Raw genomic sequence first — 11985 nt, forward strand, 5'->3', positions numbered from 1 at the left:
TTCTGTCTTGCTTGGACTTGCTCCATCATTTATTTGCTCAAAACGAACCCTGCGCAGACCGGTGTTCGAGTTAGATGATATCATTATTATTGCCAGAGTCGTATTTCATGAGCGATGAGGACCATGCTTGGAAGTAAGCGCGTATCTTATTGCCCATCATCCTTGAGCTTCGCTATAATTGTGTTATAATTTCCATCCTCGCAGTCCTATAATAGTAAGTAACCATCCACCTGGTCCACAGTCCAAGGTTGGTCCATGTTTGTGAACTTGTAATTGAGAGTATGATGCCTGTGCAAAACAGATGCAGAGTATGTACTTCGCAATAGAAGCGAGCAACGGCATCCTTGTCTGAAACAGAAACACTCTAGTTTTGGTTGTGTTCGACCGGATTGATTATTACTACTTCATTTGGACTAAATCCGAAAAAAAATAAGAGAAATGTGCTGGTTCTATATCACCCACCTATTTTACATGGAGCTACTCTGAAGGTTTTTTTTAAAAACCTAGTGTTCGCCACCACTCACTTCAGGGCATTAGGTGCTGCAACGAAGTTTGTTTTGGGCTCCAAGGTTGTGATGATTCGTAGGTGTGCGTTTAGCCCCACATCGATTATTCGCCGAAGTAAAATTTTGAAACATGACAAAGTGGTATTAGAGCGAACTCAACCAATGGTGAAGTCCATTTTGGAAAAATAGAATTATCTTCCCTTAACCTGCAATAAACTACTCCATGTTATGCATTGAGAAAATTTCCTGTGTGTGAGCTACCTTTTACCAAAAAAAAAAAAGAATTTTTTTATTATTCTAAATAAATTTATTTATTTATCGGATGAGACTGGGTTGCTTTGCCGGAGCCGCGCAGTTTTTCACGTGGTTGACAGGTGCCATGTTTCTCGCACGATAAGCTTCAGAGGCGGTTCATAAAAAAAAAAAAAAAAAGGCTTCAGAGGTTCGCTCGGGCCTCGCGTCCAGCTGCAGCATCGGATTCCGGGCCCATCGAAATCTGAGACGTCACGGGCTCGATGGAGATCGAAGAGATATGATGGCCGCAGATGGATAACCCGCATTCCTGCCCGGAAGGCTTTCGATGGAATGCCTCACCCAGAAGCGGCGTCCTGCAGCTCATCGTCGCAGATCCTTTGTGTGACTGAGTTGACGAGGATCTTTTCTCCGCTAGTGGGTCCACGCTATGGCTTGGGTGGAAGTATGGTTACTGGGTTTCTGGACTGGCTATTCCTGTGCTAAGATTTCTAGGTCCATTACATGTTTGAAAACCGATCCCCTCTTCTCAACCTTATTATCCACATTCACTTCTTTATATTTTACTCGTGTATTGATTGAATGTTTTTTTTTTTTAAATATATCCTTGATTTTCTTTTTTAAAAAAAGTGGGTGCATTTGCCTATTTGGAGATCCAATTTACTTGTAATATCAGATGATAGTATTTTTATTATTCACATGTACTTGATGCTTGCTGCTGAATGTATTGCTTCATGCTGACATTGGAAGTTAATTATGTTATGGCAGGATAGTGTATCGCCACCAGTGAATCCAGAGGCGAGAATTGCATGGTCTAGCTTTTATGGGCATGCTCGCATTCAAAGGATTCAGAGAGCTTGCTGAAGGCCCAGGATATATCAGCCGATCATGTACTTTTTATCGGTATACATTCTGAAAAGTTGCTAGCTAGCTGCCACATAACTTTTTTCAGAGGGTTTTGTAATAACTTTGAGTACAAATGGAAACTGTGTGTCTGAAAACTGAATAGCAATACCTGTGAGAGATGCTATCGAGATTGCGAAACTTTGTTTGCTTACTTACCACTGACCTTTCTCTAATAATTAGTTAATATCATTTCCTATTCATCATATTATTGGTAATTACAATAAAAATTCACTTACTTGTTACGTCAGTTGTCTAAATATTTTTTATAATATAAAATGTTATATGATTGTATAAATAAACTAGTATTAGCATGATGTTAGTATGTTTGGATAATTTGTCCTTTGTTTCCAAGTTTTTGCTGCCTTCTATATTTTTAAAAAAATAAAATGATGTATAAATGTTGTTATTGATAGATTTTTTCCTTCTATAGATGTCCCGTAAGGTGCCAAAGTAGAATGAATCCTATTAGGAGTGATGTGATTAGCCTCCAAGAACTCTTAGAGAAATGATAAGCCACGGCAAAATGGCATCATACATGTGGAATATGTAGTCAGGTAACAGAGTAACCAACATTGCTTTACCATTCCTGCCACCACCTTGAGGAAGAAACTGCCAGGTTAGCCAGAATATGTAATAGCTTGTTTGTTTGGAAAGCATACATGAGTAATTGTGTAAATTCCAAATATAAAGGATGTATCTATAACATAACAAGTGAGATCATTATCATGTAGTAACTGGCTTGCACCTTCGACTAAGAAAGTTGAAAGATTGCTGCAATGGCTTCCATATTCACTCCATGGATATTGCTCCTTCTTATCACCACCATCCTCTCCATTTCTCTCCTTCCAATTTCCGTTTGTGCTGATGCAGACAAATAGGTGAGTATTAATCTATGATGCGCACTAATTTGTATGCAGTAGGTCATGGGTATTTGCTATTATTTGATGCTATAAAGCTATTGAGCAGCGAGATGAATTAATGGGTTGGGAATCATTTCATACGACAGGTTTGGAGCATACATGGTGGAGAAGCTGCATGATGAGTACTCAACCATCTATCCACCATGGTTTATTGGAGGAAGTGCTAGAACAGGTAAACTCTTCCTGTAAACCAACTAGGTTTGGTACCGAGAAAGAAATCGAAACGGTTTAGTTGCTCAAATTTTGACCTGAATTGGTTTTGGATTGGCTAGTTTTGTTAAAACCAAAATGTTATCTCAAGGACAGGAACTCATTCCACATCAAATCTGAGCTATTTGTTGGTACCTTCCAGATCCGACCTATTGTAGGGCTTGTGTGTATGCTTTGTTCGTTAGGCCACTGGTCAAGCTTGGGCCTTGCTGTTGTGACTAATGACTGATTGGACTAAACGTCCTGGTAACACCCCCTTTAGGTAAGCATTGGAAGAGAAATAAAGTAAAAAAAAAAAAAAATTATATATTCAGTAAAAAATGTTGCTGTAATACATGGAAGATGGAGTAATATTTTATCTATATAATGTACTCTCTTTTTTTTGATGTAAAGAGATGCTAAAAAGAGCCACCAAGCTTTTATTAAAAATGAAATTTTTGCTATATGATGTCACTATAACATTTATTGGCAATATATCTGTGAAATTCTTTATACTAAGAACTGACTACAACATCTGAATGTCCTAAGTGATCTAAGTCATGATGCTTCATAAGTAATCCCTTAAGCTAATTAATTCAAATCTCATAGTAGTTCTCCTGAATATTATCTGTTTAAATCATCAAAAAGCATTACATGACAACGTAGCCTCTCTTCCAACAAAATAATGACTCCTTTCATATATTATGCTAGCATCTTTCAGTTGGATATAGGGGAAAATATCTTTTGGGGTGTTAAAACTTTCATTTTAATACTAATTATAGAATAAGGTGTTTATGAGAAGAAAACCTTTAATAAAGTCTGGAAGAGATCCCAGACTTCATAGGGAGATAGCCACCACTACTACTCCTTTAGAAAGGACCGAATGGCGAGTAGTTTTATGTAGTAATCCGTAAAAATCAAAAATCCAGACTTATGCATTGAAATGTTTAATCATTAGATATCCTAACTCTTGTAGCATCTACCACAATGTACCTCAAAACTGACTTGTGAATTCTTTGACCAACTTGTTCATTAGGCTCAGCATATCATATCCATATGCATAAATAATCCTACAAGAAAAAGAATTATCAGACTGTGGATGTTGTATCAAGTTGGTGTAGCACAGCAAAGGAATCCTTGGTCTCCAATTATGAAAAAATCTTCAGTGATTTTGTGGCCAAGCTAGCTCATCAAGAACATGAAAGTTTGCCAACAAGAGCATAGGACAGAGCCCCTGCGACAATGTCCTTTGTACAGAAAGAACCATTCCTTACATATTATGCGATGTTTTGATTGTTTTGCAGGCATGTAGGGAATAGTTTTGGTGTTTCCAAGCAAAACCCTGGAGCTCCACACCACAAATTCATGGAATTTTCTAGGCCTTTATGACACAATACCAAATGGGATGCTGGAGAGCAACATCATAGTCGGCATGCTTGACACTGGACATTGGCTGGAACACGAGAGCTTTAGAGATGATGCTCATAGTCCACCACCAGGTAAGTCGAAGGGAGTTTGCGTAAACTTTACATGTAAGATGTAAGGGCTTTTCCTTGTATTCTAATGCCCTTGAAGTTGGCCTAATTTTTCATTCCCTGTTACTGAGATCATACTGCTGGTGCTACCGTTCATAAATTCCACATTAAGTTAATAGGTGCTTGCTATTGCGCCATAACACAATGAGCCTGGGACAGGAAGTGGAGCCTAGCCCATGTGATTTCGATGGACATGGCACCCACACTGCATCCACAATGGCTGGGAAGTATGTGGAAGGCACAAAGCTTTACAGCCTTGTGCAGGGGATGGCCAGAGCTGCAGTATCAAGAGCAAGAATTGCAGTCGACAAATTGTGCTGGATAGATGGGTGTGCAGACCATGCTTAGGTGCATTTGAGGATGCCATTGCTGATGGTGTTGACATCATATCAGCTTCCTTTCGAGAGTTGTCTACTAGGGAGTACTTCTCTGATCTAATAGCTAGTAGGTCATTTCATGCAAGGAAAAAAGGAATCCTTACACTACATCGGCTGGACCTTCCTGTGGGGTTGTACCCAATATTGCCCCTTGGATGTTGAGCATTGTAGCAAGCAGCACCAACCGACAGATGATTGATGAGTTGGTGTTATGAATAGGCTCATAGACAATCATTCCAGTGAGTTATGAATAGGCGCCTAGACCTTTTCCTAATCAAAATGCCAAGCCTTCTCTGTTAAATATGCTCTGCAAACTTTTTCACTATCATTAAAACACTCTTTAGGACCATTTGGGTTTTATTCAATTGTAGCCTTGTGTTTATAACTCTCATGATTATCAAATGGGTGAGTGCGGTAAGGGATTTGTTGTGATAAAAGATTAATTTTGCATGAAATCTGATTACAGAATGCATGCATGTGTTCAAAATGTTTTCTTCTAGATCTACATCTTCCCTTGAGTGGTCATTGAATTTAGTATTTCTACTAATCGATCATGATACTCGCAGTTCACAGTTAGACTTTATTCATGATTAACATGTGCTTAACATTGTCTTCCTCCTTGGACAGGGACATTCCGTAAACTCTTTCCCCAGAGGACAGGTCCTATCATTTATATATGCAGGCAATGTGCAAACTAAGTCTTTTGTTGATGAGTCAAGGTAATGTTATCAATGTGTCAGATGATCCTGTTGATGTTTTACAACTTGGGCATCACTTTTTTTTTATTTATCATTTTCTCCTTTTTCCTTCTTCAGTCTATCATACAGGTAATGTGAACCGGGCTCGGTGGATAGTGATCTGGAGAAGGGTAAGATTGTTCTGTGTAAAGCAATTCATGAAAAGGGCCTTCGTTGATGCAGCTCGGGGGACTGTCATACTAAGCAATTACTATCCTGATTTTGCACTGGTGTACCCACTACCAGCAACCATCATCTGTACTGCTGAGGTTGAGAGGCTTAAAAAGTACTTGGGTGACACTAGGTATGCGGTATCTTTAGGTCTACTTAATGTGTTCCATATAAGCGTTTGTGCATGCAAAGAAAGGATTGTTAGGATCTATCAAATGTTGGATTGTGTTTTTGTTGATTGGGAAGAAACCATATATGAAGCATCTCTGATGACCTTTTGAGCAGGAATCCAGTGGCTAAGATCCATAAGAGCAAACAAATTCAGAATTTGACAGGACCGATTGTTGCTTCTCTTCTAGAGGATCAAAGATGATCACTCCTGATATTCTGAAGGTACCAGTGAGCTCATGTTTCTTATTTTTCATGATTGAGCCAATGAGAGATAATATCTGGCAGTAATATGTCCAGCTAGTTGTCCCTACCTGGAATTTGGCGTAATTGCAGAATGAAGTTGCTTTCCCAGTTTCCACTTGTAGGGCTTTGATTCAGCCAGAGCATTTACCTCCTAAATCATATGTTCATCATCGTAAACTTGTTTAGCAACCTTAAGCACAGAAGCAAATATATGATAAAAATTCAAATAATAATAAAAAGTGAAAACTCCTCAATTTTGTTGAAAATTCAAATATCTTCTTATTTCTTGCTTATTTTGTTGTGTATGTATGTCTCTGCTTGTGTTTGTGTTCTTCTGTGTCTTCAATAATCTCACGCACTCACTTAGTATGCACCATCCAGCTCAGAAATGGTCAGGACAAGCTCAACTAATTGGTACTCTGGGCTGTAATTCTATCTCATGGCTAGGTGAGCCCACTAGAACATTCATTCAGCTCACCTGCAAAGTAAGAATGGCCATCCAAGTTGGGTTTGCCAAATCTGAGCAGCATGTATTGCATAATCGATATACTGTCCCAATTCTTGTTCTCAGGGTTCAACAAGCATGGGCTCTTGAAGAACTTCAAACTCTTGCACTTTTGTCTCGGAATTTTAAAAGAATTATTGAAAATACAAGAACGAAATGCAGTGTCAAAACCATGGAAGCAATGGATTCTTTTCTTCTATTATATGTTAGCAATAGCATAATATCATGATGGACGCACCATAATTTATCATTATTTCATTGTAATATAATATTCTCTCAAGACCAAGATGACAAGATATGAAGAGGAGACCCCGCGTGCCTAAGTTTAACATATTGTCTGGATTTCGGAACATCTATGGCTTCCTCTCATGCAACTGGCGTCGCCACTGCATATACGAAATCATTACACTCTGATTGGACACCAGTTACGACAACTCAAGACCTCCCCAAAAAGACTAGCTAGAAGGTATTTTTTGAGTTTTTTAGTCATGTATAAGTATCCAAGATTTTCTTGGCAAATAATCGATGTGAGACTAAACACACGTCCGCACGGGTCTTCACATACTCCTCCCGTTCAAGCCTGGACATTTTCATGAGGCTAAGAATTCAAATCTAATCGCAAGCGCCATATCAACTTGTGGTCAGCTTTCATGAACCTGTGTTACAGTGTCCCCTGGTTCACATAGGCTATGGGCCGAGTTTGCTCTGATACCATTTGTCAATCTCATTTGAAAAAGACTAAGCTGAAAGGTATTTTTTTTTGTTTCTTAGTCCAGTACCCAAAATCTTCTTGGCGAATGATTGATGTGAGACAAAACACACGCCTATACGAGTTCTTACACCAGCAGCGATCAAGTCTGCTTTCATAATTGATGGTAACCTATTCCTTCACACTAGCAGCGATCAAGTTTGCTTTGATAATTGATGGTAACCTATTCCTTCCCTTCCAAAGTTCCTCTCAAATCATGCATTTTTTGCATGCTGCTTGATTCTTATGTATGCAAAATAGTAGCATCGTATTCACTTTGAAGAATGAGGGGCTTGTTTCTGGTATGGTGGGTGCGGCTCGTCCATTGAATGCTTCCAACAATCCAGATGCTGAATTAGCGAATGGCGCTGGTCAAGTCAATCCTTATGCTGCTGTTAATCCTGGAGTTTATCTATGAAATCGGTGCAGGCGATGATGTACAAATACTGTGCAACCAAGGCTACCGTACCAGGAAGCTAGGCTCATAGCTGGACATGCAACCAGTCGCCTCGAGGAATCTAAAGGAAGCCTAGGGACCTAAATTACCCATCCATGGGGAAGGACTGTCTATGAATGAAATCGCCTCAGCTTCATTGGCGTGGTCCGATGGTGTGCATAGTGTGTCACACTTGTGACAGGGGATTTAATAAGTTTATTGGTTCGCATGCCTCCATAGCCTGTAACCTGTAGATCCTATATTTGATCATTATGTAAGACATATTCTCTCTCGTCCTCATTGCTTCAGTATTTGTTTTCTCTGAACAGGCCACTGCTTTGATGGCTCCTATGATGCCAATTTATTATGTTATCAGTCCGTACCCCATGTAACTGGTTGAACCCCTCTTTAGCTAATCTAATAGTCGAGCAAGATTCGCAGGGATCATCATTTGCTATCGAGATAGGCTATAGTCGAAGATATATTTACACAGCATAGTTTGGTGCTTCAAGAACCAACTCTTTTCTGAAGGTTATTTACAAGGCCACGAGATCAAAATTCCGATGCGATGCCAAAATCACACGGATTTCCAGGGATGGCAATCCAGTTTGACACAAGCGGATTCCCAGGTGCTCGTGCATTCGCCTCCCAGTCCGTCACAGCACTGGCAGACGAGGCCCAGCGACTCCAGCGTTTTGACATACCCTGAACCATGCCATGATTGAAAAAAACTTAACCATCCCTTCAACTACGACGAATTAGACAAAGCATGCATTAGCAAAGTCCTACAATAGTTTTTCTGAAAAGCTCTTACTCTCTTGTTTCACCAAGGGAAGAGGAAGCGGCCTGGCTTCTGCAACCCCGGAGCTGTGAAGATGGATTGAAAAGAAGAAGAGCAGTAGCAAGAAGAAGGAGGGAGCCTTTTGTGATCCCATGTCTCTTTTCTTGGCCGCTGGCTTCCAACTCGCAAGAATTTATATATAATAGACATAGACTCTATAGAGGTCTTGGTCCTCTTGGAAGCATTCGCATTTTTCCACCATGTGAAATGATATCAGTCTGGAATCTTGAGGAAACCACGGCCACCCTCCTTTTATACGAACCCAAAGTCATTGACCGCCTGGTGATTAAAACTCGCTTCTCCTTGTTCCTTTCAAACTGGTGCGGTTCTGCGAGGTTTCTAGGCTTTGGAGGGAGTACAGCCGGCGTGCCACGCGTCTACCCTCCATCCGGTGTGGGGCTGCAACTTTCGCGCGATCCAACTGTTGGTTCACCTACCGATCGCTTTGAGATCTGTGCAGGCGCTGGATGGTGGAGTTTGGATCACTTTGAGATCTGTGTGGTAGGTGAACCAACGGCGGATTCTCCCGAAGGAAGGTGAATCCTTCTTTCGGGCGAAAGAGCCCGAGGACCCGGTGGGAATACGGGATCCACGCTCCTCCGGTACAAAGACCAAGCCCGCAAGCGGGCGGAAATTTCGTGGTGCCTATCGGCCAAAATCTGTGGGCCATCTCATTATTGAGCGCACAGCTGACTTTGGACAGACAGCAAACAGCCTCGGTGGCGATGTCCCTGTGGACGCGAGTACGATGCTAGATGTGGGCCCACCGAGTTGCGAATGGGAATGTGACACGTCCGCATGGGTTGCTGTTCTTGTTCGGGGTGATTGATTGCCTGCTTATCAGGTAATGTTCATTACGTGGCAGGCTGGCACTTTTCGAGCATCGTATTTGTCTGATTTTTTTTTTATTTTGATTAATTAATGAACATTATCATTATCATGAGCACAATGGAAGTAGACTCCTGATGCGGGTCACTGGAGTATGAATCTTGAAACAACTTCTCTCCTTTTTTTTTTTTTCTTTTAGTTATGAAAGTTTTGATGGCTTTGATTAGGTCTCTAGCGGTAGTTGAGCAAGGAGGTGCCTGTGATTCACCGGTTGAATCATATGCAATTTATTCGTTTGTTTACTTGTATATGTCCAAACAACTGGATTAGTATTGGTTAGATTGATAAGCATAATTTATATAATGAGATAGCATGGAACCAATAACATGCCTATATAGATTCTCACGTAAGGCTAAAGGTTCAAATCCATTCAAATCTAATTATAATTACTATGATCGGCCAATGGCCAGCCCGCTGTCTTTCCACCCCTGTTGATGGTGGGGATCATTCATTCCTCCATTTAATTAGATTGAATTCTATGTAGGATCAGCATCTCCAACTAGCTGCCTTTCCACCCCTGTTGACTGTTAGATGAGTGAACCTAGATTTTAAGTATGTGAAGAATTAATGAAACTATGAAACTTTAGTTTTGGACAACATTATTGATGCTGTAGATGAAGACATAATCTACAAAACAGAATAAAATTATTGAAAGTAATAAATATAACATAAAGTAAACTCAAACAAAAACTTTTGGCTTCCAAGATACAACAGCTATTTCCCAGCCACACCACAGCACACCCCTAATCTTATAACGCTACCAACTTGTCACTGGTTCTTTGTGATATGCGTCTCTGTCAATAATAAGTTGGATGGTCAAGCAAAACCTAATCCCAGTCTTCCAAAGTCGAACAAAAGAGGATCGAAATATGAAAGGCTTCCGATATTTAGCTTCGGCCCTGCCACATATTAGCGAGAAGCAGCCATTACTGTTTCCCGATGACTCTTAACACACTAGTTTCAATGGCGCGAGTCACTGTGGGGTGGAAAACAACGCGTTCCAGTGTTGTGCATGATTTGTTCCTTTTTCACTGTCTTCAATGAAATCTAGTTATGCTCTTTAAGTCTATCTTTCTCTCAAAAACAAATCTGCTGTGCATGACAGCTGATGACAACCATCAAGAACAACCCCAATACATTGAAACTGTTGCTTTCTTTTTCTTTTCTTTTTTTCTTTTTGATGTAACCTAAAACCATGCGTGTGGGCCTGAAGATATGTGCAAGATTGAAAAGTTTATGCTAGTGCACACACAATTAAGTCTTTGCTACCATGGAAATCAGAGACGCCGTTGTTTTAGATCCAGCCTGCCATTATTTTATATTGGTTGGGCTGAGTGCAGACTGATAGTCTAAGTTAAATACACAGGACAAATTTGAGCCAGCAATTCATAACATGTTTATTGGAATAAAAAAAAAATTTGTTGCTATACAGGTTTAGCCATGTAAGTTGTGCTTCTCAGAGGAGAAAATTTTGGTTGTAATATCTTTTAAATCACTGGATGGAAGCGAACAAAATCATGTTGCCTCTTAATTAGTAAAAGAGAGACGATGACATGGAGATACTAGATCGATGGTATGTGGGCCAGAGATGGATGGGCTGGGCTTGGGTTGCGAAGGCAAGTAGCCTGGAGGAGCTGGGCTTGGCGGGCATCCTCCGAGACCAAAACGTCTGGTGGGCACACCTAGCACGCATAATTCAGAGATGAGAATGAAGAGTGGCATAAGATAACATGTCTTATTCTCGAGCATTATCTGATTGCCGGCCTCTATCATTTGACTGGATAAGCTCATGATATGATATGATTAAGGTAAGCTCTATCCTAAACATGATGAGGGAGTAAAAAGTCGAGTCCTCCTCCTGCCCCATGGATGGATTCCTTGAGCACACCAAGGCAAGGTGATGAGAGGCCCCATGTCAAAGAAGATGAGACTTTCTCACTTCTTCAGCATTCTTCCAATCCTTGGACATCTTAGGCATCTTCGTCCCCGGCACCGGATACCCTTCCACCACCATGGAATCACCCTAGCAGCCAAGGAGAGAAGAGATGGCCCTACGGGCCGTTCCATTCCCCGGGTCCATCCGGCTGGGAAGGCGCATGAATCCAATAGCCAGGCACGTGGGCTTGGGCCTACCATCCTATATGATTGATGCCAGTTGTCGCCTATTTGTCAAGCCTCCATTGGACCTCGCTCTGCCCGGCCTCGCAGGATTCGGGTGGAATTGACCACGAGCGGACCGAGCGACCGATATATATCCTGCACCCGAGGGATATCAAATCTTCCTATATTCCACTAAAAACAGAGGAACCAAATCTTCGGATATGGAGTCCCCCCAAAGCTCAGAATCACAAGCATTGGAATTCTATGATTCCGCGTGGTCCTGAACGGATAATGCACCTTTAGGCGGCAAGTAAAATCTAGAAACGGGATAAGGATGATATCCATCATAAAGGAAACATGCTTACGTGGAGTCCAGGACTAAAGTGACCTGCAGAAGCCTCCATCACAAATTGGTATGCAAGGAAGGGTCGGTATAGCGTATCAGAAGCTGTAGCCTCGA

At 41.0% G+C, this 11985-nt stretch overlaps 2 long non-coding RNA genes across 10 annotated transcripts; one reads left to right on the forward strand and one right to left on the reverse strand.

Annotated features, from left to right (window-relative positions):
- Nucleotides 1-135: 135 nt before the first annotated feature.
- LOC103715491 lies at nucleotides 136-7988 on the forward strand. Of its 9 annotated transcripts, XR_605400.4 has the most exons (8): nucleotides 148-1253; nucleotides 1527-1661; nucleotides 2095-2280; nucleotides 2396-2542; nucleotides 2671-2756; nucleotides 4078-4272; nucleotides 5313-5404; nucleotides 5501-7988. It is a non-coding gene; the product is annotated as an uncharacterized LOC103715491 (long non-coding RNA). The 9 variants fall into 9 exon arrangements; XR_003387244.2 differs by having other exon boundaries at nucleotides 140-1253; nucleotides 2396-2756; XR_605398.4 differs by having other exon boundaries at nucleotides 145-1253; nucleotides 2095-2542.
- A 155-nt stretch (nucleotides 7989-8143) lies between these two features.
- LOC103715492 lies at nucleotides 8144-8797 on the reverse strand. Its single transcript, XR_605402.2, has 2 exons — nucleotides 8511-8797; nucleotides 8144-8401 (listed from the first exon to the last, which is right to left on the reverse strand). It is a non-coding gene; the product is annotated as an uncharacterized LOC103715492 (long non-coding RNA).
- Nucleotides 8798-11985: the final 3188 nt, after the last annotated feature.

This window comes from Phoenix dactylifera, chromosome 12 (genome assembly GCF_009389715.1).
Source record: "Phoenix dactylifera cultivar Barhee BC4 chromosome 12, palm_55x_up_171113_PBpolish2nd_filt_p, whole genome shotgun sequence".
In the NCBI taxonomy this organism is placed as follows: Eukaryota; Viridiplantae; Streptophyta; class Magnoliopsida; order Arecales; family Arecaceae; genus Phoenix; species Phoenix dactylifera.